At 40.4% G+C, this 18,967-nt stretch overlaps 1 non-coding gene across 1 annotated transcript; it reads left to right on the top strand.

Moving 5' to 3' along the window:
* The first annotated feature begins 2,361 nt into the window (after positions 1 to 2,361).
* On the top strand, positions 2,362 to 2,468 carry LOC117701939 (U6 spliceosomal RNA). Its single transcript, XR_004605902.1, has one exon. It is a non-coding gene; the product is annotated as a U6 spliceosomal RNA (small nuclear RNA).
* The last annotated feature ends 16,499 nt before the right edge of the window (positions 2,469 to 18,967 follow it).

Below are 18,967 nucleotides of genomic sequence, written 5' to 3'. Positions count from 1 at the left end.
TGCTCTATAACCCATTCAAATTATCTAAAGGAGGTTCAGGATTCAAGAGTTAGGAGCCACCCCAAGTGTCATGACAAATATCATTGGAGTAGTGTTACTTTTGAAATTCACAATGATTGTCATTATAATTAGAAAAAAGTTTAAAGACACCTGTAGGATATTTGGCATAATCCTAACACCTCTCTGGGTGTGTTAACTTTGCATAGTGAGATTAAGAATTTAAAGAATGCTGCTCTATTGACCTTTGATGCTGCAGATAATGCCAATAAAATTATCCATAGCCTGAGCTCAGTATTCCATTTTGGTCAAACCTCAGGAATGACATATAAAGCTTGACTAGGCTAGCCCTTCCTGTTCTGGGAATACTTTTACTCCTGCCCACCATGTTAAAGCTTATCTTTAACATCAACATATTGGCAGTCAAAATACATGGCTTAAACCCAAAAAATGGACCCCCAGAAAGAGTTATTAAATTAACAGGATGGCAAGCCAGGGACAGGTAAGATTCTGCACAGAGCCTTACCAACCTAAGGCAGAAGTGCACTGCCTTTGATAATGCATATTCCATGACAGGTAAGAAAGGCATTCTTGTCAGAATGATCTAACACAGGCTCAGTCTTGTTAACAAAATAATAAGGGGGGAGAGGTGGAGAGTCTTTGGGGCTGCTTGGCAAGAAGCTAAGGACAAAGAAATGGGCTGGTTGGCGGGCATATGACATTGGCCACAGACAAGGGGTTAGGCTTCAAGCAGGAATTTGACTTTCAACTAGAACAAAGAAATAATTTCAAGTAGGAATCTAAATCATAGGCTACAACAAAGAATTAATCTCAGGCAGTAATCTAAATATTAGGCCAGAACAAAGAAGTAATTTCAGACAGGAATCTAAAGTTTGGGCTAGAACAAGGAAGTAGGCTTCAGACATGAAAATGACCTTGGGCTAGGATAGGAAAGTAGGCTCAGATACTTTGGTCATCCTGATAAACCTTTAGAAACAGTGTTCATGGGAGTGTTGACGTAACTGGGTTTAATGCCTTGCTTTTTCTTTGACTATTTGTGTTTATTTTATTGCTTGTTCCTCGACTATTTGCATCTATTGTATTGCTAGACCCTTAACCTAGAACTGACCTTAATACAGGCATGTAGTCAAAATGGTATAAAAGCATAAGGAAGAGGGGGTATAGGGTAGGGGGTTCTAGGGAGGGGAAATGGGGAAAGGGGATGACATCTGTATTGTAAATAAATAAAATATCCAATAGAAAAAGAAATAAACAATGGCGAGGTTGAAGACTCTAACCAGTCAAATTGCAATTTGCAGCCGAATACAAGCTGCATGGAAAGCCTCTCAGCTTTACAGTATTTGGAAAACCTGGTGTTGCAATTTTGGGAGTCTCCAATGGTGAGGTAGGCTTGGGGGTGATGAGGCTGCATTTAAGTTACCTGGGATCTTTTTATATAACCCATCATTCAGACTCCTGTCAGTCATCCAAATAAATTCCTCATTGGTTTGCCACTTGGGAAAAAAAGAAAAGAAACAGAATGTATACATACAAACTAATGAATTAATGAATTAATGAATTAGTAGTGAGCTGAACAACTCACTACTGAATGAAAAAAATAGGTCAAGACAGAAAGTAAGACTAAAATTTTAAAACATTTTAGAATTTAATGAAAATGGAAACAAAACAAATAAAACCTATGGGACATAATGAGGGTGGTTCTAAAAGGCAAGTTCATAGCACTAAGTGACTACATAAAAAAAAATTGGAGATCTCATCTTAGGGATTTAATAGCACACCTGAAAGCTCTAGAACTAAAGGAAGAAATCACACCCCCAAAAAGTATATAACAAGGAATGATCAAACTCAATGCTGAAATATATAAAATACATTCAAACAAGCAAAAACACAAAGGATCTGTGAAATAAAGAGTTGGTTCTTTTTTTTAAAAAAGTAACACTGATAAATCCTTAGCCAAATTAACTAAAACATGAAAAAAGAAGATTCTATTAATAAAATGAGAGACAAAGGAGGAGAAATAAAACAAATAGATACTAAGAAAATCCAGAGAATAAGGATATACTTTTAAAAGCTGTACACCAACAAACTAGAAAATCTTTTTTTTAAAAAAAGGCATGAATAAATTTGTTGATATATGTAACCTTCCAAAATTAAATCAAGATCAGGTAAGCAATTTAAACAGATCCATAACTCCTAGTGAAATAGAAGCAGTAATTAAAGGTCTCCCAACCAAAAATGCCGAGGGCCAGATAGATTCAACATAGAACGTTACCAGACCTTTAAAAAAGAAGAATTAATGCCCATTCTCAAATAGAAATTCTGCAAAATAGAAACAGAAAGAACGTGCTCGCTTCGGCAGCACATATACTAAAATTGGAACGATACAGAGAAGATTAGCATGGCCCCTGTGCAAGGATGACACGCAAATTCGTGAAGCGTTCCATATTTTTTTGAGAATTGTATATTGCAGAATGATCAGCCTTGGTGTATCTACTCAACAAGCAAGCTGGGCAGACCTGCTCAAACCTCTGAGGTCCGTGAATTCCATCTGGAGGCAGCGAAGACACAGCATCAGAGGATTGTCAACTTGCTCTCCCCCCCCCCACTCCTCTTCTAATATCTCAAGGCCCATAATCAGCTTGAAGAAGCTAATGATGAGTCAGCGCCCCTATTCCCTGGGCATGGGGACTAAGGTGGTAAATGTTGGGCTGTCTCCCTAGGGAAAAGTAGTGGTTTTGTTGGAATAGAGAGGATTAGCTAGGGTTTATTGCATAGCCATAACCTATTAGTAGAAATCTGTATAATTAATATCAAGATGAAGATATAAATTCTTAAATGGCACCAATTTACTTTGTTTACAAATTTTAAGGTTTTCATTGGCATGAGCTTCTTAGTGATATAAGAGTGAGATGAATATTGTTACTCTCATAGGCATTGTACCAGTATAACACACTTAGGAATACAAAGCTTAGACCCAGTCCTTCTTTAACTTTTTTAACTGATTTGAGATGGTCAGCCTGTGAGTTAAGGGACTATAGCAAATTCATGACTTGGAGTTTATTATAAGGGTGTTCTCTATGTTTTATTTAGAAATAGCTGAGTGGAGTTAACAGGCAACAGTCCAGATTACCTTACATGGATAGCTGGTTTTCAAAACATCAGAAATCCTTAGAATTGACATGACAAACATTTCAGTATTAATGTTCATTTTCATTAGAGACCTGTCTGCTCCGGACAGCTTCCTATGTTAAATTCTAAGAAGAAATTGAGCATCCTTGGAGTTACTCCAGTTGTGGTGAGACAGCCACTAGGCAAGAATTGCCACTTTCCTTCTACAGACAAATTACTGTCCAGAAAAGGACACACTTGCAGAATAGTCGACTGATTATATCTGCCTAGACAGAGTAATCAGCCCTTAATAATTCTGCAGCACTAAGGTCTGTCAGATGATCCTGGGCCAGAAGGCAGAAGAACAGATGCTCCAACGTTTTGAAGTAGAGCGAGTGTCCAGGTGTTCAGAGGTCTCTATAAATTGGCTAAGTTTTAGAAGCTATGCTTTGTGCTTCCCACAATTATAGTCAACTCAGTCATTCTGGATTTCTGATGGGGTTGAAAACTTATAGCTATTTACTTTGAGAGAAAAGATCTGAGTGTATGGTCATCAGCTGACATTCATCCTAAAGCCAAGGAAAAAGCCAGGTTCAGAACTAAATGTTTTAGTTAGGATAGATGACAGAGGTGCTGGTTAGTCAACAAAAGGATGGACTGGGTATTAGGACTATCTTGTACCTCACTGGTACAAATAGGCATAATTATGCTCTAATTGTATTTTGAGAGAAAAGTTTCCTTTTAACAGGAAGGGTGATGTGTAGGAGGAGCTAAGGTGGGAGGAGTACTGAGAGGAAGAAAAGGAGTAAGAAGAGGAGAAGAAGAAGGAGAGGAGAAGCTAGGTGATGAAAGAGAGATAGAGGGGGGAGACAGGGAAGCAGATGTTCATGTATCTCCACCAGTCAAAGATAGTTGATATATCTAGGTTGGGTAGTGGGTTACACCTCTGATTGAACAATACCAAACTTATAAAGCCTATGATTAACATTTCTTAAAAAAATGTATAAATGCAAAATGAAAAGGGGGCATGGGATAGGGGTTTTCTAAGGGGGGGGGAATGGGGAAACAGGATGGTATCTGAAGTGTAAATGAAAGATCTAATAAAAAAAAAAAAAGAAGGAGGAGGAGGAGAAGTAATTAGCAAAAAAAATCCTCCCAAATTACACATTATCTTTCCTATGAAGCCCACTCATGTCCGATGGTTGAAGATTTTAGCTCTACCATCTTGCTTTTTTTCCCTTCACATTAATACCTGACATTAGGCTAGAACAAAAAAGTAACTTCAGGCAGAAATCTAAATCTTAGGCTAGAACAAAGAGGTAATTACAGGCAAGAATCTAAAACATAAGCTAGAACAAAGAAGTAGGCTTCAGGCATAAAAATGACTTTGAGCTAGGATAGGGAAGTAGGCTCAGATATTTTGGTCATCCCGATAAGCCCTTAGAAATAGTGATCACGGGAGTGATCACAGGACTCTATATTGTCCTGCATGTTCTTTGACTATCTGGGTTTTTTGTCTTGCTTGTTCCTTGACTATTTGTATCTATTGTATTACTAGTTCCTCAACCTAGAACTGATCTTAATATTTGCATGTAATTTAAATGGTATAAAAGCAAAGATGGAGGAGGTGGGATGGGATAGGAGATTAACGGGGGGGGGGGAATGGGAAAGGGATAACATCTGAAATGTAAATAAATAAAATATCGAATAAAAAAAAAGAAACAGAAAGAACATTTCAAAAATTACCTTTATATGTGAACTATACAAGGACACAAGAAATAAAGAAAATTATAGACCAATTTTCTTTATAAACATACATACAAAAAATCTTTTTTTTCTGATACAACAAATCTTTTTTATTTAATATTTTATTTACATTTAAGATGCCATCCCCTTTCCCCATTTCCCCTCCCTAGAAAACAATTCTTAATAAAATTCCCGAGACCAAATCCAAGAACACATCAAAAAGGTTATCTACCATGATCAAGAATGCTTTGTCCATCCAGCTTCTGGTTATTTTAAATAAGGCTGCTATGAACAAAGTGGAGCACGTATCCTTGTTATATGTTGGAGCATCTTTTGGGTATATGCCCAGGAGTGCTATAGCTGGTTCCTCAAGTAATATTATGTCCAATTTTCTGAGGAACTGCCAGACTGATTTCCAGAATGGTCGTACCAGCTTGCAATCTGACCAACAATGGAGGAGTGTTCCTCTTTCTCCACATCCTCTCCAGCATCTGCTGTCACCTGAGTTTTTTATCTTAGCCATTCTGACTGGTATGAGGTGTAATCTCAGGGTTGTTTTGATTTGCATTTCCCTGATGACTAAGGATATTGACCATTTCTTTAGGTGCTTCTTGGCCATTCGATATTCCTCAGTTAAGAATCCTTTGTTTAGCTCTGTATCCAATTTTTAATAGGGTTATTTGGTTGTCTGGAGTCTAACTTCTTGAGTTCTTTGTATATATTGGATATTAGCCCTCTAAGAAATATAGGATTGGTAAAGATCTTTTCCCAATCTGTTGGTTGCAGTTTTGTCCTATTGACAATGTCCTTTGCTTTACAGAAGCTTTGCAATTTTATGAGGTCCTATTTGTCAATTCAGATGTCCTTTAACAGAAGAATGGATACAGAAAATGTGGTACATTTACATAATGGAGTACTACTCAGCTATTAAAAACAATGAATTTATGAAATTCTTAAGCAAATGAATGGAACTAGAAAATAATATCCTGAGTGAGGTAACCCAATCACAAAAGAACACACATGGTATGCACTCACTGATAAGTGGATATTAGCCCAAATGCTTGGAATATCTAAGATACCATTCACAGACCACATGAAGCCCCAGAAGAAGGAAAACCAAAGTGTAGGTGCTTCAGTCCTTCTCAGAAGGGAGAACAAAATACTCATGAGAGCAAATACGGAGACAAAGTGTGGAGCAGAGACTGAAAGAAAGGCCATCCAAAGACTGCCCCACCTGGGGATCCATCCCACATAGTCACCAAACCCAGACACTATTGTGGATGCCAAGAAGTGCATGCTAACAGGAGCCTGATATAGCTGTCTCCTGAGAGGCTCTGACAGAGCCTGACAAATACAAAGGCAGATGCTCTCAGCCAACCATTGCACTGACATGGGGTTCCTAATGGGGTCCCCAATGGAGGAGTTAGAGAAAGGACTGAAAGAGCTGAAGGGATTTTTCAACCCCACAGGAAGAACAATAATATCAACAAACCAGACCCCCTAGAGCTCCCAGGGACTAAACCAACAACCAAGGAGTACACATGGCTCCAGCTACATATGTAGCAGAGGATGCCCTTGTTGGGCATCAATGGGAAGAGAGGCCCTTGGTCCTGTGAAGGCTAGATGCCCCCAGTGTAAGGGAATTTGAGGATGGGGAGGTGCGAGTGGGCAAGTGGGTCAAGGAACACCTTCATAGAAGTAGGAGAGGAGGGATGGGATAGAGGTTGGTGGGGGAACCAGGAAAGGGTAACATTTAAAATGTAAATAAAGAAAATATTCAATGGGGGTCTGGGGGTGGGGGGAGAAGGCTTTGTCCAGATGCAGAAAAGGCCTTTGACAGAATGCAGCATCTCTTCATGAAAAAATTCCTGGAGATACTAGAGATATTAGGGGTATATATCGCAACATAATAAGGGCAATATACAGCAAGCTCACAGCCAACATCAACCTAAATGGAGAGAAACATGAAGCATGTCCTCTAAAATCAGGACAAGGACAAGGATGATGACTCGCTCCATACCTGTTCAATATAGTACTTGAAGTCTTAGCTAGAGCAATAAGACAACTGAAGAGATTCAAAAAATCCAAATAGGAAAAGAAAATGCAAAGTATTTCTATTTACAGATGAGGCAGTTGTATACATGAAAGACCCTAAAAATAAAATCATAAAAACAGTCCACACCTATACCTGCAACGACCACAAATCAGTGTACCATCTCCCAACCCACAGCTCAGCCTGCCTCCCAGAATGCCAGCTCTAACCTGACACACACAAGTGAGACACACAACCCTCCCCAGTCCCCCCACCTTTTGGGACCCCAGTAAGCCCCACCCTGTTGGAGCTCCATCTTCCTTCTGGAACTTGGAACACACACCTACACCTGCAACAGTCACAGGTCAGTGATAAAAAAACTTTCAGCAAAGTAGCAAGATACAAAATTAACTCACAAAAATCAGTAGTATTTCTATACATAAAGAATAAAGACTGAGAAAGAAATCAGGGAAACAATACATTCACAATAGCCTCAAGAAATATTGGGAAAACTCTAAACAAGCAAATAACAGTCTGGTATTAATTAATAAACTTAAGAAATTGAAGAAGGAATTGAAGGGGATATTAGAAGATTGGAAGACCTCCCATGCTCATATATCATTAGGATTAATATTGTGAAAATGACCCATCCTACCAAGAGCAAACTATAGATTCCATGCAATCCTTACCAAAATTCCAACAAAAATCTTCAAAGATCTTAAAAGGGCAAATTCCAGCTTCCTATAACAACAAAAAACCCAGGACAGCTTAAAAAATTCTGAACAATAAAAAAACTGATGGTGGTATCAATTTTGGATTTCAAGGTATACTACAGAGCTATAGTAATAAGCACAGCATGGTATTGGAACAAAAAATGGACATGTTGATCAGTGGAACTAAACTGAAGATTCAGACATAAATTCACACACCTATGAACACCAGATTTTTGACAAAGAAGCCAGAAATACACACTGGAGAAAAGAAAGTATCTTTAACAAATAGTGCTGGTCCAAACTGGATGTCTGCATGTAAAAGCATCCAAATGGACCTATACTTACCACAAAACTCAATGCTAAATAGATCAAGACCATCAACCTAATGCCAGATAAACCAAATCTGATAGTAGATAAGATAGGGAATAGTTTTGAGCTCTTTGGCACAGAAAAAGACTTTCTGAGAAGAACACCAATAGCACAGGCGCTAAGACCAACAATAAAGAGAATTTCATGAAACTAAAAAGTTCCAAATGATGGCAAAGGACACCATCATCAGACAAAGTAACAGCCTACAGAATTGGAGCTTTACCAACTACATATCCAATAAAGGGAATGCCTAAAATACATAAAGAGCTAAAAGAAAAAAAAAACATAGACATTAATAAAATAAATAACCCAATGAAAAATTGAGAAACAAAACCAGAGAATTCTCAAGAGAAGAAACACAAATAGCTGAGAAACACCTAAAGAAGTGTTAAGCATCCTTAGTCATCAGAGAAATACAAATCAAAACTACTTTGAGATTTCATCTTACACCTGTCAGAGTATCCAAGATTAATAGCTCAGATGACATCTGATGTTGGGAAGGCTGTGGGGGGAGAGGAGCATTTATTCATTTCTGGTGGGAATGCAAACTTGTGCAGCCACTACAGAAAGTATTGTGTTGGTTCCTTGGAAAGCTAGAAATAGATCTACACCAAGAACCAGCTATGCCACTCCTAGGATATACCCAGAGGACTCTACATCGTCCTACAGAGACACTTGCTCATCGGTGTCTCATCAGATCATTGATGATCTAGTCATAACATTTATAAATTGGAAACAGCTTAATTGTCCATCAATGGATTAATGGATAATAAAAACGGTACATTGATATAGTAGAATTTTATTCTTTAAACAACTGAATAAAATTCTTGGGTAGATGTATGAAGCTGGAAACAGTTACCTGAGTTAGGTAATCCAGACACAAAAGGACAAATATGGTGTGTATTTTATTTTGTATCATGTTTGTTTTTAAGCCTTTGATAGGCATAGTGAAACTTATGTAACCACAGAGGTTAGGTAAAGAGTAAAGGACTAGGGGGTGGGGAGGACCTCTCAAGGAAGGGGAAATAGAATATATAGCTATGAAGTGACAAGCAGACTGGAAGACAAGGATTAATGAGTGGGGGAAGGGGGTAAACTAGGGAACACAGGGAGAGACATGCTAAGGATCATTTACAGGGCCATATGGAGACCTACTACTGTAGAAGCTTATATTGTAAAATTTATACATAAATGAAAGAAATGCAAATGGAGCCATCAAATAACCAGGGAGACAATGCTGAAACTAGACATCTTTTGCCACCAAGTGAAACCTCCAGTGCCAAGTTTATGTGTTATATGTAATTGACTGTTGGTCAAAGAAGCCCCATAGAAACCCTCAAACAATCTAAACTATTGCCAAGGCTATTGGTTGTTCCCCACAAAGTGATGGTAAACACTTATTAATGAAGACATTAAATATGGAAGAGTCAGGCTAGTACTTAACTAGAACCTTCACTTCTACTGACTAGTATGCATGATACTGAAAGGTACTGTGCATGCCACCAGAGGAGAAAGTTCAACACCAACCCAGCTACAAACTCTGTGATCTACAACAATGGCCTGTCTGCATTATATACTAGTGCATTAGTTGCATAAATGGTGTGGGTGTAGCCAACCATTATCTAAAAGCCCACTCTACAAGATGGAACCCACACTTGACATTGCTTGGGTGGCCAAGAACTAGATAGGCCATAAGCCAAAGGGAAAACCAAAATTTACTATTCTGCCAAAAGATCTTAGCAATGAAATTACTCCTGATGACATTCTGCTGTACCTAGAGATCAGTATCTTGCTCAGCCATCATCAGAGAAACTTCCTCTTACAGCAGATGAGAGCTGATACAGATACCTATAACTGGATGATGTGCAGAGAGTAAGACTGCAACACTTGGTACTAAACAGGATGTCTTCATCAAACCCCTTCTCTGAGGGCTCAGTAAACTATGCAGAAAAGGAGGCAAAATGATTGTAAGAGCCAGGAGGTATGAATAACACCAAGGAAAGAATGTCTTCTAGATACAACAGGACTGACACACAGCAACTGTGGTAGCATGCATAGGGCTTACACAGGTTCAAGATAGATGGGTTCCAACACTGAGAGGGGGAAATGGATACTATCTTTCATCCCTAAATAAAAGCTATCTTCAATTGACAACTGCTTATAAAAAATTATTTTTCTCCAATGGAATCTCATTAGTTATATAAACCACACTTAAAGGTAGGCCCCATGCCCAGTAGTAGATCGACAACACAAATTGAATTCAGTGGTGCTTTTGTAGATGTTTGTTTCATATTGCTCAGTTTGGACATTTTTGGTGTCACTGATCTTTTGCTTTTATATTATGGTTTATGATTTTATCTTTCTATGGTGTGTGTGTGTTTCCTGTTATTTTCCCTGTATCTTTAAAATTCTGCTTTGTTTGCTTTTTTTTTAATTTTCTGGTTGGTTTTCTAAAAAGAGGGAAAAACAAGAAGCCATGGAGTTGGATTGAGGAAGAAGATCAGGGATGAGATGGAAGCGAAAACAATTATCAAAATATAGTATATGAATTTTTAATTAAAAAGAAAGGAAGGGAGATAGGAAGGAAAAGAGGAAGGAGGAGGGGAGGAGGGAGGGATAGACAGAGGGGGGAAGAAGGAAGAAAGGGAGGAATGAAGGAAAGAGAGAGAGAGAGAGAGAGAGAGAGAGAGAGAGAGAGAGAGAGACTGTAAAATCTATGCCAGAGCCAAACACATGCACAGCTATAGCCAGGGTGCCTGTGGCCAGCCCCATTCCCAGCACAGCTCTGGCAGAAAGTTCTTCAATATCATCATTAACAACCCATTGATCCAATTACACTTCTTTCTGTTCCACTTCAGAATTACAATCTCTCGTTCCCTCTGGAGGAGCTCAGATAGATTCCCAACGATTGTCAGATCGGGCGTGCTTGACAGACCCAACCACTCATCTAATCTAGTCACTGCAATGAATTCATCTGGTTGGTGTATCCAACCTCTTTCTCTCTCTCATTAGACTTGCCACTTTCTTCAGCTTTGTTTCCCTGATGAGATTCAGGGACCCAGCCTAGCTTGGGTCAACCCAAGGACAGCATAGCTACCACACTCATCCTGTGGTCCTGGCATGTAGCAGGCACGCAATAAATAACTGCTGAATTAGAAATTGCCCAAGAAACTACATACTGGGGCTTAAAGTACAGCAAGTTGGCTAAATAAAGGAAATTTCTTCCAAAGGTCTTATTGTGAGATGGGCTAAGATAGGAGCTACAATCTAAATTCAAACCCATGCAGAAAATGAAAACATACACTGAATAAGAAAAAGTCAAGACCCGGAACGACAGTTGAGGGTATACTAGAGGGAACTGAGTACACATTCAAAGTTGGTGGGTAGAATAAGGAAGGCAAGATGCAAACAGCTAAGGACCAAAATAACAGTTCCTCGCCAAGCAGCTACAACTCAAATGACTACTGGGGGCCAGGCACTGTGCTAAGTGCAGAGGACACGGAGATATGCAAGTCACGATTCCAACTCTCTGCTGCCCATCCTCCTGTGTGGAAATATGGGCATAAACACACAGTCACAGAAGAGCCAATGGTAATGCAGAGTAAAGCAAAGGATTCCTAGAGTAGATAGGTAAAGCAGGATTAGAGAAGCAAAGGATATGTATTCTGGCAGGCAAGGATCTTGTGCACCTGTGGTCACCTCAACCTGTTGCTTCCACCTTGAGGCTCCTTGGGGACAAGACTGTGCCCATAACCATGATCCTGAGAGCCATCAACCCTGGAGTCTTCTACCTCCTTGAAACAGCACTCGTGGTGTTTCTCCTGCCTGAATAGCACTATCCTGTTCCCTATCTGCAAACCGTCACTGCCACCTCTCACCAAGACACAGCCCAAACACTGCCTCTAAGATATTTCTATCTCTCCCTCCTTCCCTATCAACCATGAATCCTTCCAATAACACTTCTTGTTCCTCTCTTACAGTAAACAGCGGTTTCGGTTTCGACACTCTATTATAATTACCTATTTATTTGTTTTCTCGTCTCTTCTTTATAAACTATGAACTCCGCTGGGGCAGAAAACACTTATTTTAACCCTTTGGTGTTCCTGGCAGTGACGTACGGGAGGCAGGTGCACAACCCAGGGTGAGTGGAGATTATGCATCCCAGATTCCATGGCGATGGAAGGAAGCTACCAAATAGCACAGCTAGAATCATTGGGCAGGTACTACAAGAAGGCCTAACATCCTAACAGCTAGAATTGGCTACTTGATAGAGTTGTGAATTTCTCATCACTACAAACAGGATGATCCAAGATACACTCTTCAAAGGCCTTCTCTAAGGGCCTACTTCTATCAGCCAGGCTCCAAATCCTATACTCAACCTTGTAAAGTGGCACCTCTGGGAAAGAAGAGAATTCAAAACATGACGAGGCCGGGGTATTGCTCATTGGGTAAAGCACTTGTGGCACAGTGTGAAGACCTGAGTTCAGATTCCCAGCTGGTATATAATCTTAGCACTCCAAAGATGAGATGGGAGGTGTTGACAGGAGAGTCCATTAAGTTCTCAGTCTAGCCAGCCTGCGGTACACAGCCTAGAACAACAAGAAACCTGTCTCAAACCAGGTGGGAGGCAAGGACCAACACCTGAGGTTAACCTGAACACATGTACTGTGCATGCATGTGGGACACATGCAAATGTGTGCTCACACACATGCACACACACATATATATACAATTTTTTTTTTAAGCATGTGCCTGTAGGAGGACAATCCAGATGGAAATTATCCTACCCCGTGGCTCCTAAGCTCTTCTAAGCACTCCTGGGTTGCTGTAATTGAGAATGGCTGCCAAACAAGCAATGATGATTCAGCCTCACCACACTAGGAGATAAGGATAAAGGTAAACTGCCTTCGATGTGGCCACTCCCAGTTAAATGACATCACAGGCATTTAACAGGTTAGTAAGTATTTAATGAACTGAAGTCAGTGAAAAGAGATCCATTCTTAGGAAGAGACAGCGAGTCATGAGTGAGGATGACAATGGACCTGATTCTGAATATCTGGGGGGGAGTTGGATTAGTAGATGAAGTGCTTGTTCTATGGGCACAAGGACCTGAATTTGGATCCCTAGCACTCACATAGAAATCCAGGTGCAGCAGGGCGCAGTAAGCATCCCGGCACAAGGAAAATGCTTGCCATCCATTGCCCAGCCAGCCTAGCTGAGTCACTGAGCTCCTGGCTCAGGGACAGCCCCTGTCTCTAAGCAGAGTGGAGAGGGAGAGACTGGTGATCAGTGGCTCTCAGTACTTTGGTCTGACTCTGTCTCGTAGGCATACCTCAGTGCATTGCCTTCCTTCCCACTGAGTCTCTCCCTGATGCTCCCTCTGCTTCCATCACCCCTGTCTTGTTTCCTGGGCTCTTTCCCATCTGACCTTTTAGACTCCATCTTGTTCCACTTACTTATACAGAATTATACATGTGTTCATGCTTCTCCATATTCTTTCAGTGTTTGCAACAGATGTGAGTATCAAATGCTGTTACTATCTCTCAGCCACACATCTATGACCTTTGACATTTTCTTACACACAAGCTTCCCATGTCTCCATGCTCATCCTCAGATGATAAGAATCCACTTTCTGTGTGTGCACAGACAAGAAGAGTGACAGGGAATTCATGTCCCCCAGAATCAACTTTACCCAAGGTTACAACTGAGTTATGAAACATATCCTCAGAAGGCTCATGTGGTGGCGACGTGGTCTCCAGTTCAGTGTTCAGAAGTCAGGCTTTGGAGAGGTCACTGGATCATGAGGGCTGCGCCTAACTGGTGGTATAATGCATTGATGGATTCATCATTGGGTAGTTTTATTGGGAGGTAATGAAAAATGAGTAGAGCTTAGCTAGGAGAGATGGCGCGTGTTGTTTGAAGTTACTGAGTTCTAGCACAGTTGTTATATAGAAACAGATGATGGACCCAGTGTTCACACGTGAAGCAGTTCCCCCTGACATATCCAGAAAAGGTCTTCTGATCACCCTGTGTGTCCCCTCTACTCTGGTCTTTATTACCCTGAATTTAATCCTCAGTCACTTCCATTCCCCTATTTGTGCTTATCAGAAGGAAGGCAGAACTGTAGGAAAGAAAATTCTCTCTGTGCATGTTTGTGCCTGTGGAAGCCAGAGATCAACCTTGTTTGTCTCCCTAATTCTCTCTCCATTTTGTTTTTTGAGACTGGTTTGGTTACAGGGTCCCAGGGCTTAACAATTCAGCTAGACTGATGCTGTTCCCAAAAGACCCTCCTGCCTCTACCACTCTAGCACATTCCATCAGGCCTGGCTTTGGTTTTTTTGGTTTTTTTGGTTTTTTTTTTTTTTTACATGAGTGCTGAGGATTCAAACACAGGTCCTTATTCTTACATAACCAGTACTTCACCATCAGGCCTGACTTTGTTTTGTTTTTTTACATGAGTGCTGAGGATTCAAACACAGGTCCTTATTCTTACATAACCAGTACTTCACCAACACTTCCATGACATTTTAACTCAGCCTAAGTATGTCACCTGGTATACAATAGATGCTTAATAAGTATTTATCAGGGCAATTAATATATTTGTTTATTGTTTCGTCCTTGAAATTTTGACCAAACATCTCCCTATATCCCATCATTCTGAAAGCACCAAAATCGAGGTAAGATAAGGCCTGGGAATCAGCAAGGTCTTCACTCTGTGCGCCCTCTACGTCATCGGCTAAGCATCTCCGTCTTTGCAAGCAGCAGGGTGTGTATCAATTTCACATTTACACTTCCTCCCATCTGTTCGATTCATCTGCTGGACAGTCACTCACTGCCACTTCAGAGCAACAGGGAATTCACTCTTTCTTTCATACCCTTCTGGGAAGCCCAGGAAAATTATCTTTGATTGATGTGATTTCTTCCTTGGGTCCTAATGACAAAATTACAGTAAAATCTAGCCTGGCTTTGCACCATACTTAGAGAAAATCTGCTCAGCTTTTGTCTGCCAACCATAGCAAGAATGATTAAGCAGGGTTCTGTGCACACTGGTAGGTGATTGGGGTGGCTTTTTATCACCCTGGTTAGCACAGGAATAAAACTAAAATTCCCACTCATTTCTCCCTTGATTACTTGGGAAAATCTATATGTTAGTCCATTCTGAGACTATTCATAAATTACCCCCAAAGATATGGAGGCTGTCTGTGAGAGATAAACACCTTGCAAGCTTAAGAATCATGTATTCTGAATTTAAAGATATAACAAGATGTTTGGTTGGGCAAAGATCTTTGACAGGTGGGATCTTTTATTTTTAAATTCTTTCTATGCCAGACTTGATGGCACAAGCCTGTACCAGCTACTTGGGAGACTAAGGTAAGAAGAACGGCCTGGGCTACAGATGAAGTCCGAGGTTAATTTGTGTTGTAGACCCAGCCTGTATTAGTAACACACCATATAAAAAGTAAGGGTTCAGTGGATAAACTGCTTGCCCATGCAAGGATGAAGAGCATAGTTCCTCACTCCCAAATGTACATCAAAAGTCAGGCAAGCATGCCAGCTGACTGTATGTAGCCTAGCACTGGAGAAGCAGAAGCAGATGGATTGTGAAACATGGGCTGACTAGATCATCCAAAGTCAGTGATCTCTGGGTTCAGCAAAGACTCTGCCTCAATAAATCAATTAAGGAAAATATCTCATGTTAATTTGGGGCCTACACACACACACACACATATATATACATATATATATGAATATATGTATATATATGTGTGTATACATATATGTATACAATGTGTATATATAGTGTGTGTATGTATATACATATATGTGTATAATGTGTATATGTAGTATGTGTATATACATATATATTGTGTATGTACATATATAGTGTGTGTGTCTATGTGTATGTGTGTATATATATATCTTCAGTGTATGTGCATAGACATGCAAATGCACACATGCAAACAAACACACATAAAATATTACTTGTTATTCATTACATTCTCTTTCTTCACCCTTCCTCTACAAGTAATATTCTATCAGTCTAAGACCTTGTTTCTGAGAGACCTAGATTTAAGGTCTAGCCCAAATCAACTGGAGTATATTCTTATTTGTAAGCTATAGACTTTTACAGGTATCTAAATCACAGCTTAATAAGCCAATGTCTTGTACTAGTCATTTTCCTGATGCTGTAACAAAAAATCCCCAACATAAGCAACAGAAGGGAGGAAGGGTTTATTGTGGCTCATGTCTGATGATGCAGTCCATCACAATGAGGAAGACATTGTGGGAGGAGGAGACTGGTCACACTGACACTACAGTCAGGAAGCAGAGAGCAATGAATGCCGCAGCTGAGTTTCTCCTGTGGGTGGTCTGAGTCCCCAGTCTGTGGTACCTCTCACTCAGAGAGGACTCCTTTCCTCAGATAAACCTCTCTGGAAACACTCTATAGCCACACCCAGAAGTGTGTTTTCATCATGACCCTAAAAGGTTTACAATGAGATTAACTGTTACGTGCTTGGACTTCTATCTGCTCAGCCTTCTGAGCATCTGGAATTCTCTTCCCTTTGAGATGCATGAAACTCCTATACTTGGTACCTGTCACGGCTGGAGCTGCCCCACACTTGGGGGCCAGAAATGTTGAGGACCACTCTATCAATGTTGGAACCCGCACTGCCAAAAGCCTTGGGGGCTAAACTGTTAGAGCCTACACTGCCCCAAGCAGCTCCGGTCTGTAGGTCAGGGTTCAGCAAGAGAGAAAGTGAGGACAGACTGGAAGAATGGAGACCAGAAGAGTGTGATTCAATCCTGTTTGTTCTTCAGTCTCTCTTCTTCTCTCCAAGTCCCAAGTCTTGAGTTCCTAGTCCCTAGTTCCTAGTCCCTAGTGCCTCCCAAGTTCCAAGTTCCTTCTTCCAAGTGCTAAGTGCCTAATGTCTAATTCCAAGCTCTTCCTCCAAGTGCCAAGACTCAAGTGCCTAATTCCTACTCCAAGTTGTACTCTCTGAAGTGTCTGATTCTCTGTTCCCTCTTCTGTCTGCCTCTCGCCTTTTATATGTCTTACTTCTAAGCCACGCCTCTAAGTCACGCCTTTAATCATGCCCTTAGGTCTTTTCTCTAAATCTGATCTCTAAGTCACACCCTTAAGTCACACACCTTTAACTCTCACACACCCAAGGGAAAATCCTGGGTATCTAAGGCAAGATGTTATCAGAGTGTGCTCAGCTGTTGCAGGCTAATGTAATCAAGTCTCTTATCAGGGTATATGGCTCTGATGATAGCTGCAAGGATGACAGCTGCCTACTGTCAGCTCCCCACAGGTACCTGCCCATAGTTTATGCTGTTGTGCAAAACCAAAGACCTTTCTTGTTGTAAAATAAGAGATCCTTACATCACTATAGAAAGAAGTATCCAGGGCAGCTATTTCATACCTTAACAGGGTTCAACAATGTTTTAAGAAAAAGAAACACTTTTGTATCTGTGTGGGTCTTGTGCCTGCTGTCACAGTCTCTGTGAGTTCATATGTGCATCAATCTCGTTCTGTCTTGAAGATACAGTTTCCCTGGAGTCATCCACCACCTCAGGCTCTGATAATCTTTCCTCAGTCCAAGGCCTGACTGAGGGAAAGAAGTGGACACTAAGTCCCATCCCTAATCAAGAAGCTGTTTGCAGCTTGCTCCCTGCTGGAAAAGAGAAAATCAGTTTCTTCAATATTGTCACTGGATAATGTCAATCATAGTCCAAGGCAGGTCCTTGCCTAAAGTAGCTGGCCAACACAAAATGGACACCATGTCTTTTGCAAGTTTTTTGTTTTTTTACTTTGCTTGGTTGTTTATTTACTTATCATTTGGTTTAGGGTTTTGTTGTTGTTGTTTGAGTTCTGCTTGCTTTTTTTTCTTTTTTCTTTTTTGTCTTTCTTGTGACCAAGAACCTCAATTTGAGTGGAGTAGGGAGATGGGACAAATTTGGGAGAAGTTTGGGGAAGGAAAAGAATATGATCAAAATATATCATATTAAAAATGTTAATGAAAAGAAATATGTACAAACTAACTGAAAATATTTTGACAGAACAAAAAGTACCTTTCTAGTTCTATCAGTCACTGGTCTAATTCCAGACTATACTATTATTTAAATTTTTCTCTCCCTATTGTATTTTTTCCTATTGAAATGCAAATAATTTAAAGAGAAATAAAGAAAGAGAAATTGCAAATGACTAAATGACTGAACATAGACAGCACTGCACCCTAGATTAAGTTTCTTTTTCATTGCCATAGCCTATGAGGCCAGGAATGCTCCAACCCTTCCAGGCCTTCTGATCCATCCCTGCTTACTCCCCAGCATCCTTCCTATGCCACCTGCACACCAGCCCTGCCTAATTTCTAAAGTCTGCCAAGCACTTTCTACCTCAGGACTTTTGCCTTTGCACTTGCTGTTCCCTCTATCAAGAATGCATAGCAGCAAGAATTTCACTAACTGAGCCATCTCCCCAGCCAGCACATCACCATTTTTAATTGTTTGACCAGTTCTCAGTTCCCATGATCATACAACCTTCATGAAAACAAAGAGATATTCTGACTACGTGCCATGTGACCAGAACGCCAATCCACACCTGCTGCCGCTGTGGTTTGAGTAGGAAGCATCGCCTCCAGACTCCTGCTCGGAGTGTTTAATCCTCCGTTGTGGCACCATGTATGAACATTCTGAAGACCTTGGGAGGCAGAACCTAGCAGGAAGAAGTAGGTCAACAGATGTGGGTCTATGGCCATATGTTGTCCCTACCCCTTCCTGTTGTGCTTTCTACTACCTGGTCAACCATTAATTGAGCAGTGCTTCTACTACATGATTCTGCCGTGATGTTCAAACAGCCATGGAGACTGTATCCTCTCAAACAGTGAGCCAAAATAAATCTTCCTTCTCTACTTTATTCTCTCAGATATTGTTGTTACAGAGAATATAAAACAACCTCTCTTCCATGCTTGGGCAGAAA

Source organism: Arvicanthis niloticus, chromosome 1 (genome assembly GCF_011762505.2).
Source record: "Arvicanthis niloticus isolate mArvNil1 chromosome 1, mArvNil1.pat.X, whole genome shotgun sequence".
NCBI lineage: Eukaryota > Metazoa > Chordata > Mammalia > Rodentia > Muridae > Arvicanthis > Arvicanthis niloticus.
The sequence above is the reverse complement of the archived record's forward strand: the minus strand, read 5'-3'. Positions and strand labels throughout refer to the sequence as shown.